Genomic DNA, 16,683 nt, shown 5'->3' with positions numbered 1-16,683 from the left:
ATTTTAAGCTTCATAATAAGCTGGTCCATTGTTACCATTATTCCTTGCCTGACATGTGATTTTATTTTATTTCCACAACACAGTAATTCTTGATGGATCACAGTAATTTCAATCCGTGAGGATCTTTCAACTGTAGCAGTGAATTAGAAAGATATTTTTATATTGCCTATTTGAGATAACAGGTCCTAGCACCATGCTTCGGGCAAAATACATCAAAAGAATGAACTGAAGGTTAAGCTTCCTTTTAGATCACAATTTTTATAACATCACAACATTCTTGCCTAAAAGCAATCCAAATTATTCAACTGCAAGATATTCTATATTCACCTCATTCAGCCTGAGGGAAAGAACAAAGTCAGTAGCTGGAGACACTTCTGAGGTGGAGGCACATTCATCTTCTCATTGTGCCCTCCTAAGTCACCAACGCGTGAATTCAACATCAACACACTAGAGAGAAAATGCAAGTAAAAGCTTCCTGAAAAGCTTTCTCTTATGTTATATTTGCAAAGGTAATCCTCACGTGGAAAGAAGTCATAAGAAATTCAAGTCATGAAATTTAAATTCCATGTTCAACAATTATTACCATTTTATCCTACCCAAATCAGTCAATTAAATATAACTATCTCTCCAAATCAGTGTTAGATAGCACTTAATCCCAATTTGATTAAAAAAAATTTACTTTATGTATATTCTTCTTTCTATGAAAAAAAAAAGTTCCTTGCTGTGATTATGAATCTTAGAGAATTGAAAGATTCAAGACTCTTTGCCTTAAATGCTGTTTATCACAGAGCAAGATTTGTACTCCGTTTCACGTGGATCCATGAGGGTCTTTCCCTACAGGGGTTTATTTACTGAGCTATCCAGAGATATTCATTATGAGATGATTTCAGATATCATTATCCATGAGCAACTTTAGCATAACAAGTTTATATTTAGTCAGATCTTTCTTGGTTTCAGTCTCTTTTGCACAAGGCCTGATCTTTGACACACACAGAGCCCACTGAGGTTGTGCAATACTGTGGTCCTGCTTAATAAATGCCTCTCTTCTTAATCTTTATTGAGAAATAAGGGATATACAAAAAATCACTCACATGTAATGTATACATCTTGATAAGTTTGGACATACAGTTATACCTGTTACACCAATGCTCTAAACATATCCAAAATTTTCTTTGTATTCTTTTGTGAGTTTCTTGTTTATTTGTTTGTTGTTGGATTGGGAGGGGTTAGAACATTTAATAGAAGATGGACCCTCTTAACATTTTCATGTATATGCACAAAAATGTATTATTAACCATAGATAGTCTTTAAATAAATGCTTTCTGATATTGATGATGACGACAATGGACATGAAATCAGGTAATATTACCCTCATTCGTTCACTCACGTAATCAATGATTTTGTATTGGTCGCTCAATTTGTGCCATGGCCTGTCTTCACATTGGTGACAGGATGATAAAGAAGGAAAACACAGCCCCTGACCTCATGCAGTTTTACACTTTAGTGAGAGGAGAGAGAAAATACACATAGCCTAAGTGAATAAGATCACTTCAAATACTAATAAGTGCTGTAGGAAAATACAGTTCCTGAGACAGAAAGCGACAGGACAGAACAATTCACAAAGGTGTGCTGAAGTGACGAGAGAGTAGTCAGCTCACCATGCCATCCTGCCCCGGCAAAGACCGGTGGAGCTCCAATACAGAGAACACTGTGGCAACGTGAAATATCCCAACAGAAGATGTTTGAAGGCCAGGTCAGGAATCAGTGCACCAATAAGAACATCCAACTCACACCAGTTTTACACTGGGATCTGCTTCAAAAAGTCTCCCATTAGACTTGGTACACATGTAGCTCTGTCCTATTTCAGCTTTCAGAAGGTGTCCACTGTAAGACTAGCCACCATTCTGATATTTTACACTGAGAAAAACCACACTTTCAATTTTATCTGGAAGACAATTCAAGAACTGTGAATCCTGAAGAATCCCACTGAATCGTTGACATACCATCCCACTGAGAAGTAAGAAGGGGGATGCAACTTTCCAATCAACAAATTAACAAGTCAAAATGCAATTTGGGCAGGGAAAAGTATCTGCAAATGATCAAGGTATAAATTATCAACCATCATTACTTTAAAAGACACCCGTTTTAATACTTCATATGATATTGAGATGAACCTCTGAATTTGTTGACACAATCGCTTATAAACAGTAGTTTATAAATTCATACAAGAAAGGTATCTGTAAAGGTGAAGCAGGAGGTGTGATTCTCCCTACTACACTTGGGAAACTCTTGGTTGAAGAAGTCACATTCATCTCAAGGACTAGCAGATGGGCAAAGACATGGAGAGATGGTGCCAACTCAAGCCTCCTCAGGCATCTTCTGCAATGCAGTGTCAGATAATATAGGTCAAATACTTCAGTTCATATTTGTTCTTTGTCCTAGTCCATCTGAACTGCTGTAACAATAATACTGCAGACTGAGTTGCTGCTAAGTCACTTCAGTCATGTCTGACCCTGTGCGACCCCATAGACGTCAGTCCACCAGGAGGTCAGCCCACCAGACGTCTCCTCCATCCCTGGGATTCTCCAGGCAAGAACACTGCAGTGGGTTGCCATTTCCTTCTCCAATGCATGAAAGTGAAAAGTGAAAGTGAAGTCAGTCGCTCAGTAGTGTCTGACTCTTCGCAACCCCGTGGACTGCAGCCCACCAGGCTCCTCCGTCCATGGGATTTTCCAGGCAAGAGTACTGGAGTAGGGTGCCATTGCCTTCTCTGGCAGGTTGAGTTACTTACGACTTAACAGAAATTTCTTTCTCACAGTTCTAGAATCCAAAAGTCTAAGATCAAGGTGCCCTGATGACTGGGTTCAGGTGAAGGCCCTCTTCTTGGTTGCAGACCGCCAACTTCTCACTATGTCCTCAGAGTTAAAGTGCCCCATCCTTTCTCAGGTGTTGGCTTGAGAATCAGCTACAAAGTTTTCTTTTCGAAATAATTCTAATCCATCTTCACTTGTAATACCGGAACTTTTTAGAACATGATTGCTCTTTTTAATGTCTGTGCTTTGTTAATTTACAAGGGCCAAAATGAAATACATATTTTTTTAACTGGACTATAACTTTTCGTCTCAGTCTTAATTGAGTCTAATTCTTTTTTTTTTTTTTAATTATTCCCAGGATTTTATTTATTTATTTTTGGCTGCACTGGGTCTTCACTGCTGCGCACAGCTTTCTCTGGCTGAGGTGAAGGGGAGCTTCTCTCCGGTCGTGGTGCACGGGCTTCTCAGTGTAGCGGCCTCTCCTGTTGCAGAGCACAGGGTCTAGGGCACAAGGGCTTCAGCAGTTACAGCGCGCAGACAGCTGCCCTGAGGCATGTGGAATCCCAGACCAGGGGTCAAAGGAGTGTCCCATTCATTGGTGGGCAGATTCTCAACCACTGGGCTACCACAGAAGTCCCGAGTCTAAATTCTTTATCAACAGACAAAATCATGTTTGGTGAGGGCTGGGGTCCTGCAGGCTGTTGTCTTTTTTCACACTGCAGTTTGAGCCACCTAACCTGGAAAGCCTATGAAAGGGCACATGACTCCCAAGTGGCACCAAATGACAGGGAACAAATAGAATAGCTATCTCCATTAGCAGTCACTTTATACTAAAAGTAAGAAAGAACGCAGACCTCTGATATTTGCTTGGGAGAGGAGTCTTGCTCAGTTCATATGTAAAATGGTCATGCTATACGTGCAGTGTGCCACGCTCAAAGAAACAGTGGAATTTCACCAAGATATTCACATTTTCTGAAGTGAACAAGAGAACGCCAAGACTAAAATGCCTTCGATTCCATTTAAATTAGCCTCATTATGACATAAAACAGTGATCTAATCAGGCCTGACATATAGTCTGCAAAAGATTCTAAGTTGTCAATTCTACTTCATCATTAGCTCAAGTGTCACAGTTCTGTCTATATTTTGTAACCTACATTGTACTACATTGTACATTGGATAGGATGTACTGTATAGGTAAAATTCCCACCAGGCTCCTCCGTCCATGGGATTTTCCAGGCAGGAGTACTGGAGTGGGGTTGCCATGTCCTTCTCCAGGGGATCTTCCCGACCCAGGGATCTAACCCGGGTCTCTCGCATAGTGGGCAGACGCTTTACCCTCTGAGCCACCAGGGAAGCCCAAATTCATAAATAACTAGATATAAATACATTGGATATTTATTAAACCAATATTTTATTACAAGGCTGTACAAAAGAGTTTGGAGACTAGTCTAAAACACCATTTTAATCATATCAATCACTTAATTGAAAACTGTCATTTAATCTCCACTAGCTAAAAGCTATAGTCCATATTCTTACTGCAGCAAATTTGGTGCTTCACAAAGTGGCCCCAACTCCCTTTTTTAAAATTCTTATTTCCTGCCACTCTGCTCATGGACTCACTCAGTACTCCCTGATCTCGTCATGATATTTTGACTACTTCTTCTCCTTCTACTTTGAGGATGGACAGTTATTTGCCCCTTTCTCAAGTGGAAATTTCCTATACATCTTTTGAATCCCAGTGGGTAGTCATCTGCTGTGATGCCCCCCAAACCCACCCTGACAGTCACAAAGCACGTTGCCTGATGCTGTCATCTGGAGTCCACACCTGTGCCCCTCACCAAAGACAGGAGCCCTCTGAGGCAGGAGGTGCATCTCATCGTTCTTCTCTGTGAGGGCCTTATATATTTCAGACGTGAATGAACACTAACCAATGCCTCATAAACACATATAAATATGTCTAAAGAAAGGTTGAAAATAACCCTACCCACTGTGTAATTCCTACTGTTGAGTCCTACTGAGGAGAATCACTAAATCTATATACAGCACGTATTATTTTAGGCAAAATGTTTTTATAAATTTTACAGAGAAGCTAAAAAATCCCATCATGACAGATACAGGAATAAAGTAAAGCAAATCAGACTGGGTTATCCAAATTAATACCAAATATATCATTTTATATATCTCCTAACCTAGAAATGCTGTCTCCGCTGTGTAACATTGCCATCTAGTGGTCAACTTTAAAACACTAACTCAAAATAAGCCTGTTTTCACTGTTTCAAAGGTAAGTTCATAAATAGGACCTTAGCTTCCAGCTATGATAGAATAATAGGGAACAAACTTCCCTTCCATCAAGAAAAAAAAAACAAAAAGAAGACAAATCACATAATTGTTTACAAATCACTGAACAACAGGCAACAGAGGACAGTGGCTCTGTGAAACAGGAAACAAGCAAAGTCAACCCTCCAGTCTCCCCAGACTGCTGCGTTGAAAGAGACTGCAGGTCACCGAGATGGCGGTAGGCTAGTGGACTCATTATGGATCACGTATGAATATTTGTTCACCAGCTGTAAGAAACATGCCACACTAATGCAAGATGTTAATTATAGTAGAAACTACATGCTATAAATAACATAAAACAAAAACTATGTGTTTTTAAGAACTCTGTGCTCTATTTTTCTGTAAACTTCAGCGTGCTCTGCAGAGGGTGAGTGGGCAAGGCTCGCAGAGCACTGGAGGATCCCCGAGTGAGACGTTTGCAGCAGCTCATGAGCGCGCCTCTTGAAGGGCTCTGTGATGCAGTGGGTACAATCCGTGTCCCTGTAACGATCTCTGAGAGCCCTCTCTGCTGCTCTCCCAGCCTCTCCCCACCCCTAGTCATGTAGTTCACAGTCAGCCTCCTTGATGAGGCGGGAGAGTACCCTTTAGCACATTTTCCTCCACGGGGGATCACAGGCCCAGAAGCTCTCTCTTGGCCCTGTGCCATGCTGTTTTGGGAAAGGAGTGAAGTGGGCAAAGTCAAGCTATTTCTCTTATCCACACTCCAATGCATTCAAACTTTTTTTCCTCCAAGGGTGTGCTGGAACTTCTCTGGAAACTCAGACTTCCATGAAGGCTCTCTTATCAATGTCTTTTTGAGGCTACCTGGTCTGAGGCAGAGAAGGGCTGGAGCTGGTTCACAGGTCACTGCAGGGTCCACAGTCAGGACCAAGATCTGTGTGCCTATTACCCAGTGTTCAGGGGGATGAGACTCCTCCTGGGCCCCTTGGCATATGGTGCTAGATCCCACAGATCTCATAGAGACAATTTCTGGATGGATGCCAAATTTTTGTTATTGAGGTGGGGGAGAGACAAAAGCAAGTGACATCTTACGCTGCTGTGATGCTGACATCTGCAGACATGTTGATCGTCAAGGTGGGGAAGGATGCTACTGACATCTAGTGGCTGGAGAAGCTGCTAAACCGTCTAGGATGACTCCCACAAATGGTCCTGTACAAAATGCCAACAGAGCCAAGCTTAAGAAATGCTGATTGAATAACACCCAGTTTTGAAAAGGAAGAACAAAGTTAGAGGACTTAAACCATCTGATTTCAAGACTTAATATAAAGCCATGATGGCCAAAACCACGCAGCTGGTATACAGATAGGTGAAGAGATCAATGGGACAGATTAGGGAGGGCAGAAATAGACTTATACATATAAATTGATTTTCCACCAAGGTCCCAAGACCATTTGATGGGAAAAGGATAATCTTTCAACAAATGGTATTGAAACAATAAAATATATGTGTAAAACTCTACCCTTAATCTCACACCATAGACAAAAATTATGTTGTGTCATAAAGCAATTTTAGGAGCTTAATCTGTAGAATTCTAGGAGAAAATATAAGCATAAATTTTAGCAATCTTGGGGTTGGCAAGGTTCTTAAGTATCACACAAAGAGCACAAAGATTTCTACCATAAAATATCGGACTTCATTTATATACATATTCACCTTGCTAGAAAAAGGTCTCCAGTAGAACTTCTATGCATTGTCTGAATGCACAGAAGTGCCCAGTGAGGGGAGAAGACAGGGGCTGGCAGGGAGGTCCCCACCAGCCCAGGACCCTAAAAGCCCCACACGCAGGCTGCACCGGGGCAACCTCACTCTGTGCAGCAGAGGGTGGAATTCGTGCTTCCACCTCCCACACCCAAGACCTGCGCTTGTTCGTCTTTGGAAAAGGTGGGGGTGTGAGCCAGGCGAGCACCCTCGGCACTCGCGCTTGTGGTGTGACACTGGCGCAGCTGTGTTCTCGGCGTGGGGTCACTCGCCCTGGCTAAGCGGCTGGGTGCACCTGAATTCGCACCTCCCAGGCCTGGCACCAGCCCAGTCCAGGCAAGCAGCCAGGTCAGGCTTCTGGCCTGAGTGACCCGCCCCAGCTCTAGACAAAGTCGTCTCCCACATGAAGACAAAGCATATTTCTGTGTGGAGATGGTGGGCACCAGGGATGGCAAGAGAACTTGAGTTTGTGACCTGTCCTGGGCCAGGCCCTGATGGTGCTCCCACCTGCCTTACTCCCACCGAGGCCTGAAGCCCCCTCTCCCAAGGAGGGGCAGGGTCTGCAAAAGTCAGAAATGAAAGGAGATGAAGAACAGTGTCAGGAAATCCTGGACATGAGGGATCTTGCTGCAGTTATTAGTGACCTGCAGACTTTTCCACAGACCACTAACAGCTCCAGGTGGGAATGGGACAGGGCTGTAATTCTTAGACAAGGCTCCGTAACCGTGGACTATTTCATGTGACTCTTAGATGTCCTTCCTTGTTATTCTGTTTGTAGATGGTGTAATGAGAGTATTTTGTGGCTACCCATAAGATATGAAAATGATCAGAAACACAAAATTTTCTTTTTTTTTTAAATGACTTAGTTTTATTTTTCTTCTTCTGTTTTCATTGCTAGTGTTTAAGTAAGGGCAAAATTTTGGTTGTTTCTGTTTAACAAGGGCCCATAATGCACTAAGAGGAAATTTACACGAGTGGACTCACAACTAGAAAAATTTGGAAGGCAAAGTTTATTTCAATGTAGTGAGTTACAACACTAACATGTTTAACAAAATTGATTTTTTATTTAAGAAAAAAATAGGTTGTGAAACATTTTACATGGCTCAGCATCACTTTCTTCAGCATTCGTCGTGTGTGGTTTTTGTACTGACAGCCCCTGGGAGTTCTGCAGCCCTTCACCCTCAGAACCGGGCTCTGGGCCTGGATGAGTGGGCACGTTCCTCCAAACGCAGCCTTCTTAGGAGGCGATGGTCTCTACCCACCCTCCATCAGTGCCATAACCCAGATTAACATCTCCCAAGGCAATCTTTCAAGAAACATGTTTCTGTTAAGTTTGGTGTAGAAGAAAAAAAAGTCACCAAAATATGTAAGAGGTTCACTGAACTCAGACTTAACCCTAAAGCTCAAGCTAAACTCCCCAGGAGGCTCCTTAAGACACAACTTTACTCTTAACACTGAAATGTGCCCCAGGTGGGACCCCACCCAGTTAACAGGTCAAACCCAGCACTCTCCAGCCAGGCCAGCCCATGGCTAGGATACAACTGAAGAAGAAGATTTTGTTCAGGGTCCTGATCCCTTTCTCTCTGAGTACTGACTGATTTATCTGAAATGTCCCTTGATATCAAATTTGCCTGGGTGATCTCATGGTGTCCAGGACAAGCCCAACTCAGGTCCAGGCAAATTACCTCCTATAGCAAACACCTGTCTGTCAGCACATTATTCTGGGCACTATGCCCACCAATCTGTTTTTCATCCTTTATCTTTTATTTGCAATTGTGCGTTTCCTTATGTGCTGCGCTGTGCAGTGCTTGGTCGCCCAGCTGTGTCCACTCTTTGCGACCCCATGGACTGTAGACTGCCAGTCTCCTCTGTCCATGGCAGTCCCCAGGCAAGAATACTGGAGTAGGTAGCCGTCCCCTTCTCCAGGGGATCTTCCCAGCCTAGGGATCAAACCCAGGTCTCCCGTGTTGCAGGCAGATTCTTTACCATCTGAGCCACCGGGGAATTATAACTTTGTTTTTATTCCTCTTGATGTAATAGGCATAAGTTTATGAATTTTGAATTATGGTTGAATCCAACTTCAGGATGTCTGAGAACTGGATCTGGCAGGGACAGGCATGTAGCAAGTGAATAAATAACTGCATTAACCATGGAACCTCAAGACAAACTCTGGAACATGAGTTTCAGCAGAAAGCCTTCTCTTCTTTTTCCCTTGGCCGCACCTTGTGTGTGGCTTTCAGCATCTTAGTTCCCCCACCAGGGAGTGAACCCCGAGTCCTGACCACTATGCTGCCAGGAAGTTCTCCAGGCAGCCTTCTCTTTAATGACACTTCTGTACTTCCTCAAGTGGAGTGGGAGATGTCGATAATTAAGAAAAGCAAAATTAGAAAAGAGAAAGTTTAGAAGACTATATGTATAGACTGTTTTATATCCCTTCCAATTGATAGAATATTTAGGAAACATCAAGTTTCAGAAAGGCTAAGTGGTATTTTTCTTAGACAAAATAACAGAAGGATAGGGACTCCCCTCGAGGTCCAGCAGTTAAGACTCTGAGCTCCCAATGGAAGGGGCATGAGTTCAGTCCCTAGTTGGGGAACCAAGATCCCACATGCTGCATGTCCAATAAATAAATAAAACAAAACATTTTAAAAAAATAACAGAAGGATACTTTCTCTCAGGATATATAAGTGTTATATAAATAAATATACATACATCTATATTTGGGCTCTCCTGGTAGCTCAGAAAGTAAAGTATCTGCCTGCAATGCGGGAGACCTGGGTTTGATCCCTGGGTTTGGAAGATCTCCTGGAGGAGGATACTGCAACCCACTCCAGTATTCTTGCCTGGAGAATCCCCATAGATAAAGGAGTCTGGCGGGCTACAGTCCATGGGGTCGCAAAGAGTCTGACATGACTGAGTGACTAAGCACAGCACAGCACATCTATATTTATTCATATTCATGTATAGTGTGTTATATTCTTAGGAATATTAAGAAAGTGCTACACTTACTTCTCAGTGTGACGTGTGTGCTATAATGGACGCAAAGTTAGAGATAAGAATATGTGATTTGACATAAAAGTTGGTAGTAAAGAAAATCTTACAGTGTGAATACCAACGATGAAGGTTTTGGGTACTGAGGTCAAGTTTTCTAGGTTTTAGCCTAGAAAGAGTAATATTTACCCAAAAATCTAAATTGTGTCCCAGGTCATTAGCATCCCAGTCATGGCAGCTTAACCAACTTATTCCTGGCAAAATGTTACTAGTGTTTCATGCATAGGAGTCATTCTGAAAAGGACCCCAGGACTGAATGAGAAGAAACAATATATTTCATATGTGCTCAGTTTCATTGTATTTAATAACACTTCTATTCTTGGGAATTTCACATTTTATTTGAACTTTTAAATTAGAATATTAGAAATAAAATATGGAGAGAGATAAATTAGGAGTTTGGGATTAACATATATACATTCCTATGTATAAAATAAATAACCAACAAGGACCTACTGTATAATACAGGAAACAGTATTTTGCAATAACCTATAAGGGAGAAGGTTTATTTTCCCTTATAGGGAAAAGAATACATATATTTTATGTATATGTATATGCATATATATGTATAGGGAACATAGATTCACATATAAAACTGAATCACTGTGCTGCATACTGAAGCATGACACTGTAAATCAACTAGATTTCAATTTTAAAAGATAATAATATGTTTAAAATATAATTAATATAGTAAAACCTACTTACATTTCTTCCTATAGCACTCAGACACCTCAGATTTTAGAGCAGCAGAATTCAGTGGCATGTTGATTTTTATCAAGTCTGGGAGTCAAGGGAAAACAGCATGAAGATCTTGGAAAATCAGAATGATGTTAAAGCATTAGAAGACTAGAAGGGTAGATTTAAATGATAATACTATAATAATTATAATTTTAATGGGTAAATAATTAATGAAAATATTAAACATGAATTATAATTTAGCATTCTAATGGCAAATATATAGCAAACTTCAATTTCATTAACATTATATCATCTGGGCTTATACTATCAAGTTATTAAATAAATATTAATAATGAAATAATTTATCAATGTAATTATGTATTACCATTAAATAGAAATAATTTTTAACTTAAAATATTTTATTAATACCAATGTTACATTAATGACTGATAAAATATTACATTTGCATGTTCATTTAGGACAATACTTTCCAAGTTTATCATTAATACTTACATAGAATGATATACAGTATCTGTTGGTCAATAAACAAAGTGATGCTCCTTATATTGATGTCATTTTCCATTTGACTGAACAAAGAAAATGAATAATTTGGAAATGAATGGATGTTTTTGAGTGATGTTTTAATGTCCTTTTATTTTCAACATAATCATATTATTCATTTCACACTTTTGAAATTTTCATGTGTTCATATCCTCACTTGAAAAACTGAAACTATTCACAAAATTAAATGCATATTTAAATTTTTTTTTCTGGTGAAAGGTACTTTACGTAAATATTCAAGTTATAGTCAACTAGTCCTCTTTTAATCTAAGCATGTGATCAGTGTTAACGAGTGTTAATACGAATGGCATTAAATTTCACTATATTAACTCCTTAACTTACACTTTCATTTTAAACAATTTTGAGATGTTTCTGGAAAGTTTCCTCTGCACTTACACTTATCCAGATGGCAGAATACTTTGTAAGCCCCTCCATTATGTTTTTATAAACTATTCTTTTATTATAAATTTTATTAAAAGTATAATTTATTTACCATGAAATGTATCCTTTTAGGGTGGTCAATCCAGTGGTTTTCAGCAGAGTCAAAGAGTTGTGCCACCCTCAACCAAAACAAGAGCTAATTTTTTAAAACTTCCATAACCTATAAAGAGAAATCCCCTATCAATTAGCAGTCAGTTCGCATTCTCTCCACTCCCTAGAAACCGCTAACCTACTTTCCGTCTCTATGGATTTGTCCATCCTGGATGTATCATGGTAATGGAATCAGACACACATTGTTGAATTTACAATCAATCAACTTACAGAATACCTTCACAGCAACACTAAGACTAGTTTTTTTAAATAACTATGGAGTATAGAATAGCCACGATAACACATAAACAATATCAATGATGGAAAAAATGTTTCTGTAACAGCTAAGAAAAATAGAATACAGAGTAGGAATATCCATATAATTTTAATATCATCAAGCCAAAATAATTAAGAAACAAAAGCATTAAAAACTATACAGAACAAAGCATATATTATACCAATGTATACATACATATATATTATAAACTAGATAGCACAGATTTTAAGTCCTATATGGAAAGACGTTATGATTGATGCAAAATTAGAATCTGGTAGACTATGTATGTCCTCTTAATCCGATTACTTCAAGTTTCTTCTGAAAAGCTTCAATATTTAATGAAGGGATTAAGTAGGAGAGTATTTAAGAGATGGGTGGGCTGTTCTGGGTGTTTATAAATCCTGGGTCTTGGGGAACTGCTCAGCTGTCCACTCCTCTCTGCAGAATCTGGATACCTCTTCCCAAGATGGATCAAAACAGCACTCCAAGTGGTCTTTTGCTCTTTTCTTTGGTAATACCACATGGCTTTATTTTCCAGAGTTTATAAAAAGTAAAATCACGTGGGGCGTGGCCTGCGTGGCCGCCTGAGCGGCAGGACGTTGCCCACTCGGCTGTGTCCCGGGTGCCTACGGCGTGACTGACTTCATGTCTGACAGACTTCGCGTCTGACTGACCTGCTGCCCCGAGTCCTTGCGGGCCCCCCTCTCCTCGCCCCCCGACCCCAGCCCTCTTCCATCCGGGCGGGTCCCCGGCTTCCATCTCCCACCCCAAGCGGGTTCCCTGTCCCGCCTGCTGTCCTCCGGGGGGCCCTGGGTGAGCCCCGGCCCCATGGCGCTGCAGGCGCTGCAGAGCTCGAGGGTGGCCTTCCGCAAGATCCTGTCTCACTTCCCCGAGGAGCTGAGACTGGCTTTCGCCTACGGCTCAGGGGTGTACCGCCAGGCGGGGCCCAGCTCAAACCAGAAGAATGCAATGCTGGACTTCGTGTTCACAGTTGATGACCCCGTCGCATGGCATTCAAAGAACCTGAAGAAAAACTGGAACCACTACTCTTTCCTAAAAGTGCTGGGGCCCAGGATTATCACTGCTGTCCAGAATAACTACGGTGCTGAGGTTTACTACAACCCGTTGATCACACGTGACGGGAGGCTTATCAAACACGGAGTTACGAGCACCAGTGTTTTGATCGAAGATCTCCTCAACTGGAATAACCTATACATTGCTGGTCGACTCCAAAAACCAGTGAAGATCGTGGCGATGAATGAGGATATGGCTCTGCGTTCAGCCCTGGATCAAAACCTGAAGAACGCTGTGACCGCGGCTTTCCTTATGCTCCCGGAAAGCTTTTCTGAAGAAGACCTGTTTACAGAGATCGCCGGCCTCTCCTACTCAGGTAACTTTCAGATGGTGGTTGGAGAGGATAAGGCAAAAGTGTTGAATATCGTGAAGCCCAACATGGCCCACTTCCGGGAGCTGTACGGCAGCATTCTGCAGGAGAGCCCCCAGGTGGTGTATAAGGCCCAGCAGGGCAGCCTGGAGATCGATAAAAGCCCAGAAGGACAATTCACTCAGCTAATGACATTGCCCAAAACCTTACAGCAGCAAATAAATCATATTATGGACCCCCCTGGAAAAAACAGAGTTGTGGAAGAGACTTTATTCCAAGTTGCTCATGACCCCGACTGTGGCGACGTGGTGCTTCTAGGGCTTGCAGCCATCGTGAAAACTTCCAGCATCAGACAGAGCACCAAAGGCGTTCTCACTGCCGGTCTGAAGAAATCAGTGGTTTATAGCTCACTCAAACTGCATAAAATGTGGAAAGGATGGCTGAGAAAAACGTCCTGACTTTGCTGGCTTTTATCTGTTTTATGTTTAGCTGAATAAAATGGTCCTTTTTGACAGAAAAAAAAAAAAGTAAAATCACCATTATGATTAGAGGAACAGATTGTTGAAGTAGGTGCTGTTTGCAGTGATAAGTTGTGTCAGGGGATTGATGAGTACTCTGAAGTTAACAGAATGGAATCCCATATTTAAGAGGCAGCACTGAGTCCCATAAGTGGGTTTTCAAAAGTCTTAAAGTTAACATTTTTAATGGAGAAAAATTTATATGGCATACATAGTATTTTACATTTAGCTTGTATCTAACAATTTAATATATTAATGACTATACCTAATGATTTAATATATTAATGATACCTAATGATTTAAAATATTAAATTTTACGTGTAACTATATGGCTGATTCATGTCAATGTATGACAAAACCCACTGAAATGTTGTAAAGTGATTGGCCTCCAACTAATAAAATAAAAAAAAAATAAAATAAAATAAATAAAATAAAATAAAATATTAAATTTTATCACAAAATAAGTTTTGTATATTTATCCCTTTTTTTTCATATTTTATTTGTTTCACTTATTTCCATTTATTTTCCTAACTCCTATTTTCTTTGCACATAATTTTGTGGATTTCTAGTAATTTCTTGCTTTGGTAACTCAGATAACAGACTGTGTTTTTTTACGTATTGTATACATATATATATATATATATGTGTGTGTATATATATATATATATACATATATATATATATTTGACCTATATGTCTCCAATTTTTTTTTTTTTTTTTGGCTATGCTGGGCTGTTTGTAGGATCTTAGTTCCCCAACCAGGGATTGAAGCTGAGCCCTTGGCAGTGAGGGGACATAGTCCTTACACTGGAACAGTAAGGAATTCCCATGTCTCCAGTGTAGCCTTAAAGTAAAAATATAAAATAACCATTGAATCTACAGACTTTCAATCTGAACTAAACATAAGTTACATGCTCACACAGTTTTTAATCTATAAACATACCCTTCATACTTCTCCCCATTTTCTCTTCATCAGACATTCGACAAAAAGAACCCTGGCAAGGCAAGATTATTTATAACCAGAGTCACAAGCGTCCAAGTATGGTTTGAATGCTTTTTACCCTGAACAACCAACCAGGAAACAGCTGTCCAAGGAAATTGGCATTCCAGAATCTAAAATTCGGGTAAGTATCAGATATTTCATTATTCTGCTTCAAGGTAAAAAAAAAAAAGTAGGCTTAGCACTGGCAGGCAATGTACTCTTGTATCAGGTATGTTTCCCAGAAGGTTTTTCCTGTTATATATTTAAAACAAAATAAAAACAAGAGTTCCCTCTTTTACCAATGGAAGAAACCTCTATTACTTCTTTTACCAACTGGTTGGGCGTATTTAGTATTGGAGGAAAGAGTATACTGGAATCTCTCTCCCAGTAGAAGATAACTGAATCAGCTTTTTAAATTAATTACTTTGGCTGTCTTGGGTCTTAGCTGCGCACTCAGGCTCGCCCTTGCTACACACAGCTTTCTCCAGCTGCAGCGCACAGGCTTAGCTGCCCCATGGCATGTGGGATCTGAGCTCCCCGACCAGAGACTGAACCTATGTCCCCTGCATTGAAAGGTGGATTCTTAACCACTGGACTACCAGGTTAGTCCCTAAGTCAACTTTTGAGATTTAGAGAATATAGGAAATCAGATCACTATGTTAATGATATGGTATCACTGGAATATAAACTACAGAATAAAGATTAATATGTAATTGTGAGGAAAACTGTGGGATAAACACACATGTAAATTCCCAATTCTCAGGCTAGTTTTTTCCCCCACTAATACCTGAAATGTAACTCACATACAGGAGTGCATGAAATAAAATCCCATACTGTATCACTGTGAATAAACTACTGTTGTAAAAATAAAGCTGGATTTCTTCAGTCAGCGAAGAGCTGTAAATAAGACAAGTACACCAACTGAAACAGTGCTGAAACCAATAAAGGTCAATAAAAAAGATGCTTTTAGAGAAGAAAGAGTTCAGATTTTTGTATCAAAAACAGTTTCCAATAAATTACTATATGTAAGGGCTATAAGGGCATCAGTCTGAGGGGACATTAGGAAGAAAATTTCCTCTTTTCTTAATGTATTTGTTTTAGGAACAGGAAACAGTTTCCCCAAATCCCAGTAATAAAGTGCCCTTTGGGGGAATATCTGAAGCTTCCTTGGTGGCTCAGACAGTAGAGAATCTGCCATCAATGCAGGAGACCCACGTTTGTTTCCTGGATCGGGAAGGTCCCCTGGAGCAGGACATAGCTACCCACTCTAGTATTCTTGCCTAGAGAATTACACGGAGAGGAGCCTGGTAGGCTACGGTCCATGGAATCGCAGATTGGACACAACTGAGAGACTTTCACTTTCAAGAGTATCTAGTGACTGGCTGCCTGAGAGGTACTAGGCCCATTTGAACTGAGGTGGAGAATGGGAAGTCCAGGAAGCAATGTAGGATGAGCTTGTTTCAGCCATTCTGTTCAGTAACTTGCTCATTCGTTTCCAATTTCCACTTGGGCTTAAGACTTACTAGAAAATACTTTGATTAATTAAAGAATAGATATAACCTTTTAGAAAAATGCCTGGGATATGAGTGGTTCATCAAATATTGGTTATCATTTATACCCTACTCTTACCATGAATTATCAAATTATCAAAATAAAACACTCAGAAATTATTGGAACATACATTGCAATGCTGACTCCAGTAACAAGGAAACAAAATACAACTGGTTATATTAGTGATAATTTTGAAGCAAGATACTATTGCCCACAACAGGATGAAGGAAGAGGAAGTGTGGATGAGTTGGCCCTGCTCATGACTGTCACTAATTCTACTGTCTTACATAAAGAAATGCTTTTCT

At 40.3% G+C, this 16,683-nt stretch overlaps 1 long non-coding RNA gene and 1 pseudogene across 1 annotated transcript; one reads left to right on the top strand and one right to left on the bottom strand.

Annotated features, from left to right (window-relative positions):
* Positions 1–7,892: 7,892 nt before the first annotated feature.
* LOC136158618 (uncharacterized) lies at positions 7,893–12,004 on the bottom strand. Its single transcript, XR_010661361.1, has 4 exons — positions 11,629–12,004; positions 11,088–11,161; positions 10,602–10,706; positions 7,893–8,950 (listed from the first exon to the last, which is right to left on the bottom strand). It is a non-coding gene; the product is annotated as an uncharacterized lncRNA (long non-coding RNA).
* Positions 12,005–12,129: 125 nt separating this feature from the next.
* LOC136158616 (phosphatidate cytidylyltransferase, mitochondrial pseudogene) lies at positions 12,130–14,115 on the top strand (annotated as a pseudogene).
* Positions 14,116–16,683: the final 2,568 nt, after the last annotated feature.

Source organism: Muntiacus reevesi, chromosome 2, assembly GCF_963930625.1.
Source record: "Muntiacus reevesi chromosome 2, mMunRee1.1, whole genome shotgun sequence".
Taxonomy (NCBI): Eukaryota; Metazoa; Chordata; class Mammalia; order Artiodactyla; family Cervidae; genus Muntiacus; species Muntiacus reevesi.
The sequence above is the reverse complement of the archived record's forward strand: the minus strand, read 5'-3'. Positions and strand labels throughout refer to the sequence as shown.